At 43.1% G+C, this 17,440-nt stretch overlaps 1 protein-coding gene and 1 long non-coding RNA gene across 2 annotated transcripts in view; both read right to left on the minus strand.

Annotated features, from left to right (window-relative positions):
* alg2 (ALG2 alpha-1,3/1,6-mannosyltransferase) overlaps window positions 1-12,006 on the minus strand; it is a 98,590-nt gene extending 86,584 nt beyond the window's left edge. Inside the window, exon 1 of the mRNA XM_058084487.1 lies at window positions 11,953-12,006. The gene's annotated coding sequence lies outside the window, so the exon portion shown is untranslated. The remainder of the gene's footprint in view (window positions 1-11,952) is intronic.
* A 1,227-nt stretch (window positions 12,007-13,233) lies between these two features.
* LOC131137025 (uncharacterized) lies at window positions 13,234-16,331 on the minus strand. The gene is made up of 3 exons (XR_009131836.1): window positions 15,735-16,331; window positions 14,503-14,607; window positions 13,234-13,338 (listed from the first exon to the last, which is right to left on the minus strand). It is a non-coding gene; the product is annotated as an uncharacterized LOC131137025 (long non-coding RNA).
* Between the last annotated feature and the right edge of the window lie 1,109 nt (window positions 16,332-17,440).

The raw sequence follows: 17,440 nt of genomic DNA on the forward strand, positions 1-17,440 counted from the left end.
TAGTATGTTTATTGACACTGATCCGTGCTGTCAGGCTTGAACAAATGTTACGACATCGATGGTTTATAGCTTGAAAAATGCATTTATGTATTTTCCATGATGAGGGTGTCTATGAAGTGCAAAATGAAGCATCGCAAGATTAGAATGTGATATTTCTACAGTAAACCTCGGATATATCGGATTCAATTGTTCCCACTGGTTTTGTCCGATATAAGTGAAATCCGTTATATGCGTATACCGGAAAATGTCCGTTTTACGCATATATCGGATTTATATCCGTTATAAAAAGGCACTTCCTTGACTATGTTTCCAATGTACCTGGACGCGCAGGCAACGCTGCAAACGCTGCAAATGACGTCGTATAGCGGCCTGTCACCATTCGGCGAATCGGAGCGCCACGATGCGGCCATCCGATATATGCCAGGGAAATTTAATGGAAATGCATTGGAACGGGACTGGAGATTTTGTCCGAAATAGGCGAAATCCGTTATAAAAAAAATCTGATATATGCAATGAATTTTTATTGGAAATCGGTTCTTTTTTATCTGTCCGTTGTGAGCGAATTTCCGATATATCCGAGGTTTACTGTATGAGTCGACTTTACATGTAAGTTGAATCTACACCTAAATTAACTCCTCAGTCACACTGAACCATAGAAGTCAAGAAGGACGTAAAATACAGTAATTCAACAAAACAGTAATAAAATAAAACATCTTAAGCTACAGAAGAAGGTGCTGGGGTGGAGGATACCGGATCACTTCCTGAAATGACTGGGCTCACTGGTAAACAGTGATGATTCTGATCTTCAAGCCAAAGAACAAGCGACCTTTTCCATCTTAATAACCATAACAACAACAATAACTATCTTACTTCATAGGAGCACATCCTTTTATATGTTCAAGGATACAATTTTTATCCTTACTGATAGACGTCACAGTTAAGACCGGCTAAGACCAAACGTCTCCTCCCTGATGGTTTTTCAAGCCTGCCTTACACTTGGAAGACATAACTCCTTGTATCCGTACCGCTGCAAAATGCCTCGCCTCACAACGTCTCGGTATGGGATGGTTCTAAATGATCGGTTTCAAAGACACCGGCTAACTGTGATGTCACGGTGAGCCTTATGAGAAGTCACGCTGTGGGTGGAATAAATTAAAACAGACCGTAGTGCAGGGGTCTCAAACTTGTGGCCCGTGGGCCAAATGCGGCCCGCGGGCCGCGAGTTTGAGACCCCTGCACAAATAAATGCAGGAAATGATTTGGAATAAAACGGAAAATACACGTCAAGATAAAGCATCTCATCAAACATGTTGTTAAAGTTACGACGCTGCTCCCAGATGCTAGTACGATGCTAACTTGCTAATTGGGTCAAATTATTACGTTTTATTCATGTTCATGTTAAAGGTTAAATAACTGTTAATACTGTACATTTGAATCTGAAAAAAATAATTTCTCTACCAACTGTATGTGGTTTCTTACGTTTTTCTTATTTGCTGTTTTATTATTATTTTACTTATTTATTACTGATTGATTGATTTATTGTCTTTTTTTTATTGTTTTTTTATTGATTTTTTTTCCAGTTTTTAATAAATGCGTTTGTTTTTTTTTTTTTTTGAAAACCTGATGCGGCCCGGCTTCACCCAGAACCTCGCTCCGGTGGCCCCCAGGTAAATTGAGTTTGAGACCCCTGCCGTAGTGGAAATCCAAAGGAAATACAAATGGCGTAGGTGCAGATTCTGGAAGATCTAGAAAGCTTTCTGTGCGGGTTATTGTGTGTAGCTGCTCTATGGGAGTCCACAACTCAATACAAAAGGCGGAAAATGTGCATAGTAGGTCCCCTTTAAACTGTGCTTGAACCGGTACTTAAAAAACAAAAACAGACAAATTTGGTTAAATTTTTTTGAGGAAATGTTGTTGCGTGCACGGCGGTAGTGAGACACTGATACATACTTACTTACATACTTGCTACCGTTTATGTTGGACATGCAGTCAAACCCAAAAAAAAAAAAGATTGCACGTTCCGCTTACAGTCTATGACAATATGTGCTAAAACTAGTTCAGGTTTTAGGGCGGTATCGACTTCTTTGGCACAGAATCACGACAGTAGCCGATCTGGAGGTTAAACCAGGCTAACTGCAGGATCTGTAGACAGACAATTTGAGGTTGAACAAGCTGGCGCTGGTCTGTAGTGTTTCGTAATACGCTAGCGGTGAGTCACCGCAGCATCAGGAAGCCCAGGCTACGACCGTGAGATCAAGTATGTGATCGATTCTCAAACAATGGTGAAAATTGATAGAAAATGATCGCCACCGCTACGTTGCTGTCTCATTGTTGCAGGAAAAAAAAACCAAAAATGGACTCCATTTTAATTCTACTGAATCCACAATACAGATTATAGATGACACCGGTTGCAAGCATCGTACGTCAGCAACAAATTACGACTACTTTTATGGTCACTGCATTCCCCCGAAACGAGTGAGCGGTTATAGATGCAGGGAGTGGCGAGCTAAGTACTTGATCTGCAGGTATGCAGCTGGCTAAGCATCAGTAGAAAAAGCCTGGCACTCCTTTACCCCTGGAATATCGCTGTGGTGGAAAATAGTTGGACTTTTTTTTTTTAACTTGTGTGGAGGATTTCGCAAAAAGATCGCAATGAAAGTAAAAAAAATTCTAGCTGAGATTATTGGACACAGATTAGTGTCACTTTTGTGTAGGTTTCCAATTCCAAGTCGTAGATGCCCAAAGGTTTATATCAAGACAGAATGATGACATTCAAAACAGTAAAAACTCGGTTTTCGTACATCAAATTTTTCGTCGGATTAATTTCTTGACAAAACTATGTCAGGATTCGAAAACTGTCTCGGTTATCGTATGACCAAACAGCACCTGACAAAGCATCCATGCATTGGTGATGGATAGTGGTTCTTTTAGTGTTGGGACACAATAGACAGATTCCATCCCGGGAATCTATAATCATCTTTATTATGTATGTATGGTTTATCTGCTCAGAGAATCTCTGTATCTCCTTTCAAGAGCTGCACTGGGTGCAAATGAGGCGTTCAGGTACACTGTATTTCTAAGGAATCTGTGCATGCAAAAAATAAATATAAAAAAGTCACAATTTTCAAATAGAGGGAGAGAAACACTACTGAATTCAAGCGCATAGCAAAGTACTAAGGTAGTAGAACAATAGAATTGTAATGCAAAGGTTCCTGAGTCAAGACAAGTTGGGGGGGAACGGTTTAACGGCGACACATAACAGAAAGTGTGCCAGGCCAGTGTACCCACTGCGGATGTTTACAATAATAGAGTACACAACTCTAACCATCCACTCTTGAAAGTTTACTTTAGTTTAGACTGGAGTCAAACAGCCTCTGTGTACCCACAGAGTGTGAGGGCACATATAGACAAACAACCATTCACACTCACATTCATACCTATGGACAATTTGGAGTCGCTAATTAACCTAGCATGTTTTTTTTTTGGAATGTGGGAGGAAACCGGAGTATCGGGAGAAAACCCACGCATGTACGGAGAGAACGTGCAAACTCCACACAGAGATGGCCGAGGGTGGAATTGAACCCTGGTCTACTAGCTGTGAGGTCACCTGAAAATACATTCATTCATTCATTCATTTTCTACCGCTTTTCCTCACGAGGGTCGCGGGGGTGCTGGAGCCTATCCCAGCAGTCTTCGGAGCGAGAGGCGGGGTACACCCTGGACTGGTGGCCAGCCAATCACAGGGCACATATAGACAAACAACCATTCACACTCACATTCATACCTATGGACAATTTGGAGTCGCTAATTAACCTAGCATGGTTTTTTTTTTGGAATGTGGGAGGAAACCGGAGTATCGGGAGAAAACCCACGCATGCACAGGGAGAACATGCAAACTCCACACAGAGATGGCCGAGGGTGGAATTGAACCCTGGTCTCCTAGCTGTGAGGTCACCTGAAAATACATTCATTCATTAATTTCTTTTTTTTCCTCACGAGGGGTGCTGGAGTCTAGCTGCTAGCTTAGCCTAGCCTAGCTCCTAGCTGTGGGGTCTGCGCGCGAACCACTCGACCGCCGTGCCGCCCTACCTGAAAATACAATACAATATATTTCTAATACAGATAGAAACTGCAACTACAGTCCCACCAATGTCATACAATTCAAAATTCGACCAATATCTTGAAAAAAAGGAGTCCTATAATGTTCTAACGAGCACTTTCTGCATACCCAAGTTTTTTTCCTTGTATCTGTTTTTGGGGAACACTTGTCCAGACAGATAAGTAGCCTGTTGTGTATAAAGTCACATGAGCCATGGACTTAGCGTACAGCACAAGGGCTGATTTCAACTAGCATTGAAGGATTTACTCTGCTATTTCTATGGCTTTTGTAGCTTTTTTTTTTTTTTTGGGGGGGGGGGGGGATTCAGTTTCAACAAGGAGTAGAAAAGAATATGAGCCCAACTACAAAGCCATTAATTAGGTGAAGCTGACTCGCATTCAAAGCGGCCCCGACTTCAATGTCAACATTATTGTCACGTGTTATTAAACGTTCAACCTCAAACTCGACATTATTTGCTAATGAAAGGTTGCAAGTACATACGTACGTTAGTGAGCAGTACTTCGCTATGAAATGCTGGCAATTCTTGTATAAACGGGTATAGTAATCCCGATACGTATAAATAACCGATCAGTAACCCATGATCTGTACCGTGCATGTGTACACAAGCACAAAAACACACATACTGTATACGGCCCCGAGCAATGTCGGGTTCCTCCCTTTCTCGAAGCCAAGCTCCACATACCTGAATTCAAGCACGCATGAAAGTATTACGTCTCATTACATCCACGCAAGCATTTCATTCATTCGCTTTGAAGACTGAATGGAAGGCTGCGTTATCAGCGTTGAACAAACTACTACAATGCATTCCGTCTGTCATAGACAAAAGAAATATACTCTATTAATATGTACGTTCTTATTGTCAAATAATAAAAATAATTTTGGACATGTGGAACTGTGAAGTAATTATGTAATCAATTGTAATCTGATGCATGTTCAAATGAAATAAAACCATTACCATTACCAAATACTATTTCTACTAGGGTAAAGAATCGCTCTCTGAAAGTTCTGAACTCCTGTTTCAAAGCCAATGTAGTACTCAGCAGAATGATTCTACCCACGGGAGTTGACTGTTTCATTTTCTCTCAAATGCTCAAAAATGATCTGGAATCGATTCCGCACAATGTATCCATTTTAGGTTGGAAATGTATTTTCTACCACTTATCCTCACGAGGGTCGCGGGGGGTGCTGGAGCCTATCCCAGCTGTCTTTGGGCGAGAGGCGGGGCGGGGTACACCCTGGACTGGTGGCCAGCCAATCACAGGGCACATATAGACAAACAACCATTCACACTCACATTCATACCTATGGACAATTTGGAGTCGCTAATTAACCTAGTATGTTTTTTTTTTTGAATGTGGGAGGAAACCGGAGTACCCGGATAAAAAACCCACGCATGCACGGGGAGAAACATGCAAACTCCACACAGAGATGGCCGAGGGTGGGGAAAGACAAAATAAGAAGCCAAAAAGTTACCACTTCCACACAAAATAGGAGGAGAACTCATTCATTCATTCATTTTCTACTGCTTTTTCTCACAAGGGTCGCGGGGGTGCTGGAGCCTATCCCAGCTGTCTTTGGGCGAGAGGCGGGGCGGGGTACACCCTGGACTGGTGGCCGGCCAATCACAGGGCACATATAGACAAACAACCATTCACACTCACATTCATACCTATGGACAATTTGGAGTCGCTAATTAACCTAGCATGTTTTTTTTTTTGAATGTGGCAGGAAACCGGAGTACCCGGATAAAAAACCCACACATGCACAAGGAGAACATGCAAACTCCACACAGAGATGGCCGAGGGTGGAATTGAACCCTAGTCCTCCTAGCTGTGAGGTCTGTGCGCTAACCACTAGACCACCGTGCCGAGTCATATGTAGTATTCTGGTCAATAAGTATCACTAGTGTCACACTGATGTAACATTACTTTAGATTACATTAGCTTAACACCGCAAAGTCACTGAATGTCCGACAGTTCTCCTGCCATTTAGTGTGGAAGTGGTACGCTTTTTGGCTACTCACTTTGTCCTTGTTCCACACCCTGTTTGAAACACTTTTATAAATTTAGAACAAATACATCGGAAGCTAACTCCTTAGTCTGTAGCTTGCGATATGCTATGAGCGGCAGCTGTCTGTTACGTCCTTACGGCGGTAGCCTACACGCGAATGTTGTGCAATGTGGTGTAAAAAAAGTGAGTGTAAAGGTGGACTATAGGGGTGTTATTTTGTGTCTTTGGGGCTCTAATAATGGTCAAATACAAATACGGTCATAATCAGTACCAATGTCATGTAAGGTCACCGCCATGCTGTTCAATGGGAAGTTATGTGAAATGTTTTGACAACAATGTGACACATACATAAACTCTGCTATGTATGTTCCCCTTTCTTCCACCTCCCTAAAAAAAATGGCCTTTAAACAACCGCCTACGCTGTGTTGAATCACATAGCCTTTGTTCACACATTTCCGCAGCCTATCCCGTGCCCCTTACAATTCAGGATTAGTTGTAAACATTATGATCGAAATGGTTATTTCCAACCAGAAGTGAAAAGCTCTTATCGTCATCAAACCATGTGATTCTGTTGCACAAACGTGAGACTGCTTCATGTGGCTTTTTTTTGGGTAGCCTGCCAAACTATGTGACATTTTGTTATTATGTAGCACCTTTTTTTTTTAGCTGGAGGTCTTCACTTGATGAATAGAATTCAGTCAGTCAAGGCGAGCAAGGCCTTCTCTGCTGGCCTCAACACTAACCAGAAGCACTGCACTGTTGGTATCGCAACAATCTGGCAAACTTAGTGTCTTGAAGTTCCTCTGTATTGTTTCATTCGTTCATTCGCTTTTCCTCACAGGGGGCGCTGGAGCCTATCCCAGCTGTCTTTGGTACACTCTGGACTGGTGGCCAGCCGATCAGAGGGCACATATAGACAAACAACCATTCACACTCACATTCATACCTATGGACAATTTGGAGTCGCTAATTAACCTAGCATGTTTTTTGGAATGTGGGAGGAAACCGGAGTACCCGGAGAAAACCCACGCATGCGTCATGCGAGATGATTAGTGTTTTATTGTTCATAGTTGTTGTTGCAGCCGGACTACCCAGCATGCCTTGCGGATATTTGGAAATACCAGTTTTAAGTTACGTGTTATGTTTAGCGCTCAGCTGTTGTTTATCAAGTACTTGATTGACATTCATTCATTCATTTTCTACCGCTTATCCTCACCAGGGTCGCAGGGGGTGCTGGAGCCTATCCCAGCGGTCTTTGGGCGAGAGGCAGGGTACACCCTGGACTGGTGGTGGCCAGCCAATCACAGGACACAAACAACCATTCACACTCACATTCATACCTATGGACAATTTGGAGTCGCTAATTAACCTAGCATGTTTTTAGAATGTGGGAGGAAAGCGGAGTACCCGGAGAAAACCCACGCATGCACGGGGAGAACATGCAAACTCCACACAGAGATGGCCGAGGGTGGGGAAAGACAAAATAAGAAGCCAAAAAGTTACCACTTCCACACAAAATAGGAGGAGAACTCATTCATTAATTTTCTACCGCTTATCCTCACAAGGGTCGCGGGGGTGCTGGAGCCTATCCCAGTTGTCTTCGGGCGAGAGGCGGGGTACACCCTGGACTGGTGGCCAGCCAATCACAGGGCACATATAGACAAACAACCATTCACACTCACATTCATACCTATGGACAATTTGGAGTCGCTAATTAACCTAGCATGTTTTTGGAATGTGGGAGGAAAGCGGAGTACCCGGAGAAAACCCACGCATGCATGGGGAGAACATGCAAACTCCACACAGAGATGGCCGAGGGTGGGGAAAGACAAAATAAGAAGCCAAAAAGTTACCACTTCCACACAAAATAGGAGGAGAACTCATTCATTAATTTTCTACCGCTTATCCTCACAAGGGTCGCGGGGGTGCTGGAGCCTATCCCAGTTGTCTTCGGGCGAGAGGCGGGGTACACCCTGGACTGGTGGCCAGCCAATCACAGGGCACATATAGACAAACAACCATTCACACTCACATTCATACCTATGGACAATTTGGAGTCGCTAATTAACCTAGCATGTTTTTGGAATGTGGGAGGAAACCGGAGTACCCGGAGAAAACTCACGCATGCACAATGGAGAATTGAACCCTGGTCTCCTAGCTGTGAGGTCTGCGTGCTAACCACTCGTCCACCGTGCAGCCCCCCCTTGTATTGTATACATATAAATCTGACCTGTAGAATAAACATGTAATTTTCAACCTTGTACAATGACTAGCTTGTTTAAGGAGCTAACAACTGTAAGCTACAGAGAGTCAGTGCAGGACGCCAGGACTGGACTGATACCGTACGTTGTGACTTACAGAATGTGTCCTCGTGAGCGACCCAACAGCAGAATTTTGAACAAGTTGTCCTAAGATGTTCGAGCATATAATCACAAATGTCTCCAACTTATGAATGACAGAGTGGATCCTTGAATAGCATCTACAGTACTAGCCGTCCTACATTAGTCACACCTGCACAATTTAGTTACACCAGCCACAAAGATCAAATGAGGATGATATTGCTGCCACTGTGTACATTTTTACACAGCGACGTGCATTATTCAGAGTACAGTAATCCCTTGTTTATCACAATTAACTGGATCAAGACCTGAACGTGATGCGTCAGTTTCCACGAAGTAGGATTCCTGGTAAATAAATACAATATTTTCATAATTAGAGCATAGAAAGTCTGTTTGCGACATTCAAAATATTTTTTTACATTATTAGTGTGGAACAGAATCTGAACCCTTCTATACTTTATTCACAATAGATAGTCCAGTTTTATTAAAAAAGAATATATATATCTTTTCCTGTTTTTTATTTTTTATTTATCCCGGGTGGGCTGCACGTTGGTCGAGTGGTTAGCACACAGACCTCACAGCTAGAAGATCAGGGTTCAATCCCACACTCGGCCATCTCTGTGTGGAGTTTGCATGTTCTCCCCGTGCATGCGTGGGTTTTCTCCGGGTACTCCGGTTTCCTCCCACATTCCAAAAACATGCTAGGTTAATTAGCGACTCCAAATTGTCCATAGGTATGAATGTGAGTGTGAATGGTTGTTTGTCTATATGTGCCCTGTGATTGGCTGGTCACCAGTCCAGGGTGTACCCCGCCTCTCGCCCGAAGACAGCTGGGATAGGCTCCAGATATAGGCTCAGATATGACGTAAAACGCAGATCGAGATGTTCTTCGGTTTTAAAAATGGAGGCGAGCAATCGGCACTGGACTGCTAAGGAAAGTTTGTTTTGGATCCAAACTAAATTTCAAAACCGGACGAACAAAAAACTGGCAATACGGAGTTATTCCATCAAGTGAAAGGAAAAACTCGGGGAAGTCGGTATCACGTGATGTTGATGTTTACGTTTTGTGGGCATGCCCCATTGACTATTCTGGTTGATTATAGCGGCGCATGTAGACAAGAGATTGGAATTTTTCCTTTCCATGGATACCATTGTTTTCGGAAAAGTCATTCGGAAAGAGAAAAACTCCCGCCTAAACCGTCCGGTTTCTAAACATCTCCACGAAGGTGAATTCCATCCAAACATCAAATTGATATGGAAAACGTTTACGATCTTTACCAGCCCTCCACAATGCAAATGAATCTACATCATGGAAGAAATTGTGTGCGGTGGAGGTACTAAAATTCAACGCACCCATAAACGCGTGGACATGCACATGTATGCAAAAAAAAACGGGGAGAGATGGGCGGGTCGGTTCTCACACTGTTGCACAACCTTCAAAAGAAGAGAATCACGCGGTTACATTTTTACTGCAGCGTAATCATAAACAAATGCGATAAATCTGCCAACAAGCAAGCGTGGGGGGGGGGGGGGGGGGGGGAACACTGTGGAACATTGGGAGCGCCGCTTTGCCGTGTGGAAATGCACACTGGAGAGGAAAGCGTAAAAACACGTGATAACATCTACTAATGGCCCGGAGTGGTATACTGTGCGTCCGCCTGTGTCATGGCCGCTTTCTCCTGTCTTTGGGCACTGGGGTGATAAGGCAGGGATGGCTTGCGTTACTCCACTCGGACACTCCCGGGTGGGGGAATCCCCCCGGGGTGTGTGCGTCCACGGAAAAGGAAGAATGCCACTATTGAGCGCCGTGCCACCGTGCCCGGCAATCCCCTCCCCCCGCACGTCCTCCCCTTCCTTGTACTCTGACGTACAGTCGGAGCAGATTTGGTGACAGTGAGATAAAAGCCTTCCTCTGTTTCTCTCCGCTCTCCGGTGTCACCGGCGCGCTGAGTGCTGCCGCTTTGGCCCCCGGTCCGCATAGAGGCCTCATTCAAAGTGACACAATCACTTTTCACTTCTGCTCTGCGATAAACCAGAGTTCACTGCGTGGCGGTGCAATGTGTCCGTGGTTGAGCTGCCAAGACGCTGGAACGGCTACGCCGCTCACAAACTCACTCTTGGTCCCGAGGAAGGAACGGCCTGGGACATAAATCGGACAAGACTGAAAATATGTTGGCACAAAACGCTTCCAAAAAAAGCTAGGACGCAACCCAGATTTGGATCAGCACCAAACTGTACACCCTCATAAATATTGGGGGGGCCTCACAGCTAGGAAACGCGAGTTCAATTCCACCCTCGCCCATCTCTGTGTGTGAGTTTGCATGTTGTCCATAGGTATGAATGTGAGTGTGAATGGTTGTTTGTCTATATGTGCCCTGTGATTGGCTGGCCACCAGTCCAGGGTGGACCCCGCCTCTCGCCCCAAGACAGCTGGGATAGGCTCCAGCACCCCCCGCGACCCTCGTGAGGATAAGCGGTAGAAAATGAATGAATGAATGAGTTCTCCTCCTATTTTGTGTGGAAGTGGTAACTTTTTGGCTCCTTATTTTGTCTTTCCCCACCCTCGGCCATCTCTGTGTGGAGTTTGCATGTTCTCCCCATGCATGCGTGGGTTTTTTCCGGGTACTCCGGTTTCCTCCCGCATTCCAAAAACATGCTAGGTTAATTAGCGACTCCAAATTGTCCATAGGTATGAATGTGAGTGTGAATGGTTGTTTGTCTATATGTGCGTTGTGATTGGCTGGCCACCAGTCCAGGGTGTACCCCGCCTCTCGCCCCAAGACAGCTGGGATAGGCTCCAGCACCCCCCGCGACCCTCGTGAGGATAAGCGGTAGAAAATGAATGAATGAATGAATGAGTTCTCCTCCTATTTTGTGTGGAAGTGGTAACTTTTTGGCTTCTTATTTTGTCTTTCCCCACCCTCAGTCATCTCTGTGTGTGAGTTTGCATGTTCTCCCCATGCATGCGTGGGTTTTTTCCGGGTACTCCGGTTTCCTCCCGCATTCCAAAAACATGCTAGGTTAATTAGCGACTCCAAATTGTCCATCGGTATGAATGTGAGTGTGAATGGTTGTTTGTCTATATGTGCGTTGTGATTGGCTGGCCACCACCAGTCCAGGGTGTACCCCGCCTCTCGCCCCAAGACAGCTGGGGATAGGCTCCAGCACCCCCCGCGACCCTGGTGAGGATAAGCGGTAGAAAATGAATGAATGAATGTAAATCATAACATGTAACTTAAAACTGGTATTTCCAAATATCCGCAAGGCGTGCTGGGTAGTCCAGCTGCAACAACAACTATGAACAATAAAACACATAGTGTATTAAGACATGAAAATAATAATAAATAATAATATTTACGCCTATTTATTATACAATCAACCCGATTTTGGAATAGCTAGCATCCCCTGTCAATGTCTAGATTCGTCTCTAAACCATCTGGAAAGCAAACATTACCTGATAACGACAGTCAAACTTGAACTCACCATTCAGCTCTATGATCGCCCTACGCGGAGCCCAGTCCAGGTGACCTCTGACCTGTAGCAAAAACAAAAAATGCGTGACGAGAAAAGATTACTTTAAAAAATTGCAGTAAATATTCATTCATTCATTTTCTACTGCTTTTCCTCACGGGGGTGCTGGAGCCTATCCCAGCTGTCTTTGGGCGAGAGGCGGGGTACACCCTGGACTGGTGGCCAGCCAATCACAGGGCACATATAGACAAACAACCATTCACACTCACATTCATACCTATGGACAATTTGGAGTCGCTAATTAAACTAGCATGTTTTTGGAATGTGGGAGGAAACCGGAGTACCCGGAGAAAATCCACGCATGCATGGGGAGAACATGCAAACTCCACACAGAGATGGCCGAGGGTGGGGAAAGACAAAATAAGAAGCCAAAAAGTTACCACTTCCACACAAAATAGGAGGAAAACTCATTCATTCATTCATTTTCTACTGCTTTTCCTCACGAGGGTCGCGGGGGGTGCTGGAGCCTATCCCAGCTGTCTTTGGGCGAGAGGTGGGGTACAACCTGGACTGGTGGCCAGCCAATCACAGGGCACATATAGACAAACAACCATTCACACTCACATTCATACCTATGGACAATTTGGAGTGGCTAATTAACCTAGCATGTTTTTGGAATTTGGGAGGAAACCGGAGTACCCGGAGAAAACCCACGCATGCACGGGGAGAACATGCAAACTCTACAAAGAGATAGCCGAGGGTGGGATTGTAATCTGTATGTCTGAACCAAGAAAAAAAAGTCACTACTTTTGCTTCGGAAGAATTTTGCTCGTAGACTCGTGTTATTAATAACTGCCACATTTCATAATCTGAATCAACACATCGTCTTGACATAAGCCACAAGGTTTCACTTATGTTTATGTTTATAGCGTATTGTACTATGACTGTCTTTCTAGTTGTGTCTGTGAACTTCCTGACTTTCAATGTTGATCAGCCGCACGTTCAATTCTATTTTAAGAACTCGGTCATAATCTCTTTTTACTCACAGGTCTGGCGGAATAAAGAATCGGGCTAATCTGGATTACGTATAAACGTCACCGTTATGATGAGGTCACCGACGGGGCAAACGGGACTCCAGGTGAAAGGCACAAACAATCGAGTGAAGGCAAAAGTGCTCCGTCGACACATTTTATCTGTGACCGTGATGGAGAATGAAGTGATGCGGGGTCAACATTCGCAACCCTCCATACAGTGTCCCTTTCACAAAATAAAGAATTCCTTTTATGAGGACTTGCCTTGGGTGACCCGGAAAATTCTTTAGACTCTTCAGGGAAGCAGAACAGCACAGGATCAGCCGAAGAAGAACATGTGACTTATGCCTATAGGACATGTTTTGGCCTACAAAACACAAGAGGGAGTTGATGCCATATCAATATTCAGAAAATGACACAGTTGGTACATAAATTGGAATCAATTGCATTGTATAAAGCAGGGGTCTCAAACATGCGGCCCGCGGGCCAAATGTGGCCCGCAGGACACTACCTTGAGGCCCCCGCCTTGATATGAAAGTTTAATGTTAGTGCGGCCCGCGCAAGTTTGATATGGATGCTGTATGGTATCATGTACCCAGAAAAAAAATATTACGTTTGATTAATGTTCATGCTAAAGGTTAAATAACTGTTAATAGTTATCCTCCCTATCCGTGTGGAAGTGGTAAGTTTTTGACTATTTAAGTTTAAAGGAAATAACTTGAAGGCTACCGTTTAGGTGGCTAGCTCTCCAGTTTGCGAGTTAGCACGTGTCTCAAGACCCTGCAGTTGCGCAATATGTTGTAAATCAGGGGTCTCAAACACGTGGCCCCGCGGGCCAAATGCGGCCCGCAGGACACTAGTTTGAGGCCCCCGCAAGTTTGATATGGATGCTGTATGGTATCATGTACCCAGAAAAAAAATATTACGTTTGATTCATGTTCATGCTAAAGGTTAAATAACTGTTAATAGTTATCCTCCCTATCCGTGTGGAAGTGGTAAGTTTTTGGCTATTTGAGTTTAAAGGAAATAACTTGAAGGCTACCGCTTAGGTCGCTAGCTCTCTAGTTTGCGAGTTAGCATGTGTCCCAAGACCCTGCAGTTGCGCAATATGTTGTAAATAAAAAAAAGTATAAATGTGACTGTTGTCGTGTTTTGTCATGTCTACAGGGCTCTAATAATGATTTGTTAATTTTAATCTGAAAAAAAATAATTTGTCTACCCACCAACTATATGTGGTTTCTTAAGTTTTTATTATTTGCCGTTTTATTATTATTATTATATTTATTTATTGATTGATTTTCTTTATTCTTGATTTGTTTATTTATTTTTCATCTGATTTTGTGTAGAAAAATAAAAAGTAAGATATTTGGCCGGTGAACGAGCAATACTTTGAGTACTTTTCTAACATTTGTTCAGGCAAATATCAGCATTTGCAGCGTGGAGATGACACACTGGCGTTAATTTGCATTTTCCCCTCGTACACAGGTCTGTATTAATCATTGACTTGGGTTTGGAATGTTTTTATGCTTACCTGTCTTGTTGTATGTCATTTAGGGATGCTCCGATCGGGGGTGGGCTGCCGATTCCGATGAGTGAAGTCGGCCGATACCGCTCGTGTGGATTCGTGATCATTTTTCTATTTATGATGAGTGGAAAAGTCAATGTTATGCTATACATATAATATAATATGTTATGCTATATATATATATATATATGTAAATTCAATTATATCCCATAATGTGCAGCTTGCTAACCGATGGAGCTGCTGCCCGAGGCAACTTCTCGAGGGGAGTAAGTTAGCAGGAAGTTTACATTAATTTACACGGACACGTATGTAAATTAATCTTCCATAATACGTGCAACATTAAGGTTCTAAGTGCAATATATTGAGTTCTAAGTGAAGTATTTCTATAAAACCTCGTATTAACTCACTATCAAGATCTCATAGTGTATAGACCGGTCATATAGTTCATTTTATGTCATATTATCTGAAAACTGTATTTGTATATAACTGGGTAAATTTGTTGATTTAATATTTGGGTTGTTTATATTGTTTATTTTTTTATATTGTGTATTTTGTACTGCTTAACTGATTCTGTACTGTATTGCTGCTGTGCAATGCAAATTTCCCCACTGAAGGACGAATAAAGACATATTTTATCTTAGTAACAAGATCCGGTACTAGCAAAAGTACACAATCAACACTTTTCCTCCTTTTGAGCTACTTTGATACACCCAAATTCCCTCCACGAAAACTACGGGAGACTCGGAAAGTTAAATTTTAAGTTAAAAATCAACTTACGTCGTTAGAGCGGAACTCCTTCGTAAAACCGATGACTTGTTTTACATGGATGTTTCTTTTCCAAAACTACCCCGCCATCATTTAAGTTATAAGTTTTGCGTGCTCTCATGTTTTAAACATTATGAGTAATTTCTGTTTACATTTGTATGCCTTTTTTGAAGTTACTTAAAACATTGCAAATACAATTTCAAAGTTTTGGCTTCTGTTATGGTGGTTTACACTGGATACTACAGCATTTCTATGCAGTTATTTGGGATAAATGCAAATAATAATGTTAGTGTAGAGTGATGCTATAACGCTGAATGTAGTTTAATTGCTTTATATTGGACTTATTGGCAATACACTTAATAATGCTTGTTTATTTTGCCTCCCGTTTGACTACACCACTTCTCTACCCGAGTCCTGGCTACTTTTTAGCGGCTACATGTGCTGTGGTTTGAGGCTGGTGCTCTTTCACAAACCTGCCGTGTGTGTCTGCCTGGCGAACCCGAGTTCCCAACACTTATCGCCGGACACAGTGAAGGTTCTTCCGTTCTCCCACGGTTAGCTGCTATACGCATTATGTTAGCTAATAGTTGTTGTGTTTACTGTGTGTGTGATGGCGGGAGCGTCACATCAGCTGACTGTCGAAGCCGAGCGCGTGCTCACTTTTGGAGCTACTTAAAGCGGTATCCCGTATCAGCTTTGGGTCGAATAAAAAAACGGGGACACGCTGTATGGCTAAAAATACCTGTCTACGACTATATTTGGCTTGGCTGGATCACAATTGCTGCCGCTGAAATAGTAGGGCCCGCCCCGGTACAATGAATGGACTCCCTTTCAACCTCCAGCCTCCGTCTGCCAGCTGCTAAAATTAGCAACAAAGCTTGCGTCAATCACGAGCCTCAGTGCGTCAAGGCTGTCCCCTCCCACCAGTGCTCGTCATTGGCCAGAATTAGGACGTTGTCAAAAAATTACGCGCCTCGTGATTGGCTGCTGGTTTTTTCTCTTTTTTTTTCTTTTTTTTTTTGCTACAGGGGAAACATTTAATTTTGTGGTTGTCGTGTACGCTCAACGAAATGTTACAGTTTGTAAAGGATTGGTTGTAGCACATATTGTCAGAACTTCACTATTGTTCTTTAAAGACGTCATCAGTGCAAAGTTCTGCCAATACTTCACATTTTTGATGCCATCATGAATAAAGTCAGGAATTAATACAGTAGAAGTTTAAGTGAACCAACTGCATACCAAATTAACAAGCTTTCTCACTCAGCATAAGCAAGAAACTTCAATTAATTTCTCTTGGAGATGAATAAAATATCGATCATGATGGCAGCAGCTCCTTAAAATGTGGTTTTGGTAGCTTCCATGCTATTGTAAAAGTGGTCCTCCAACCATAGAGCCCCGCCACCCAGTGCAGCTCTTAAGGCTCTGGGGAATGAGGTTTACACAACATCTTTAAAAAACACTTGGCATAGATCCTCTATGTAACAGGAGCACTCGTCAAAGATCCTCTATGTGTCAGCAGCATTCTGCAGTTATGAAGTAAAAAAAAAAAAAAAAAAGATCCTTTGTATGACAAGAGTGCTCTTGTGGTTTTTGAGCTCTTGTCAGTCGCTCCCAAATTTGGAATTAAACTCGCAAGCCGGTCTGATGACTGGGAGAAAATGAAAGTTTCGGAATGGTCAAACCACAGTCTAGACCGAAATGCAACTGAAAACTTGTGCGCTGACCTCCAAGCCAATTGTATTTGACGCCATTGTTATTTATTTTGTGCCAATTCACAACAGAAACAAGCTGACATTTGTGGCGCCCCCTGTGGGTTGTGTTCGAAAATGCTTTGGAAAGACATGCTAGCAAGACATGTAATACAGATCACATCAATGTTTTAAAGACAAATGTTGAAATAGCTTATGGACAATGGCGTTTTGTTTGATGGCGGACGTGTTTTATAAGCAGCCAAGTAATTTGTTTCATTGAAATGCGAATAAAATGGGTCACTAAAACTTTTACATCGATTTATCCTTGCTAGCTAGCCTTTTTAGCCCAGCTAAACGTTACGTCGCCTGTCTATGACGTCATCAGGCAGTGATTCAACAATTCAAAATAAATATAAATTCCGAATGTAAGGCATCACCATTTAAGGTTATTTTTACTTTTGCTGAAGACTTGACTTGTTTTCTGCGTT

Source organism: Doryrhamphus excisus, chromosome 10 (assembly GCF_030265055.1).
Source record: "Doryrhamphus excisus isolate RoL2022-K1 chromosome 10, RoL_Dexc_1.0, whole genome shotgun sequence".
NCBI lineage: Eukaryota > Metazoa > Chordata > Actinopteri > Syngnathiformes > Syngnathidae > Doryrhamphus > Doryrhamphus excisus.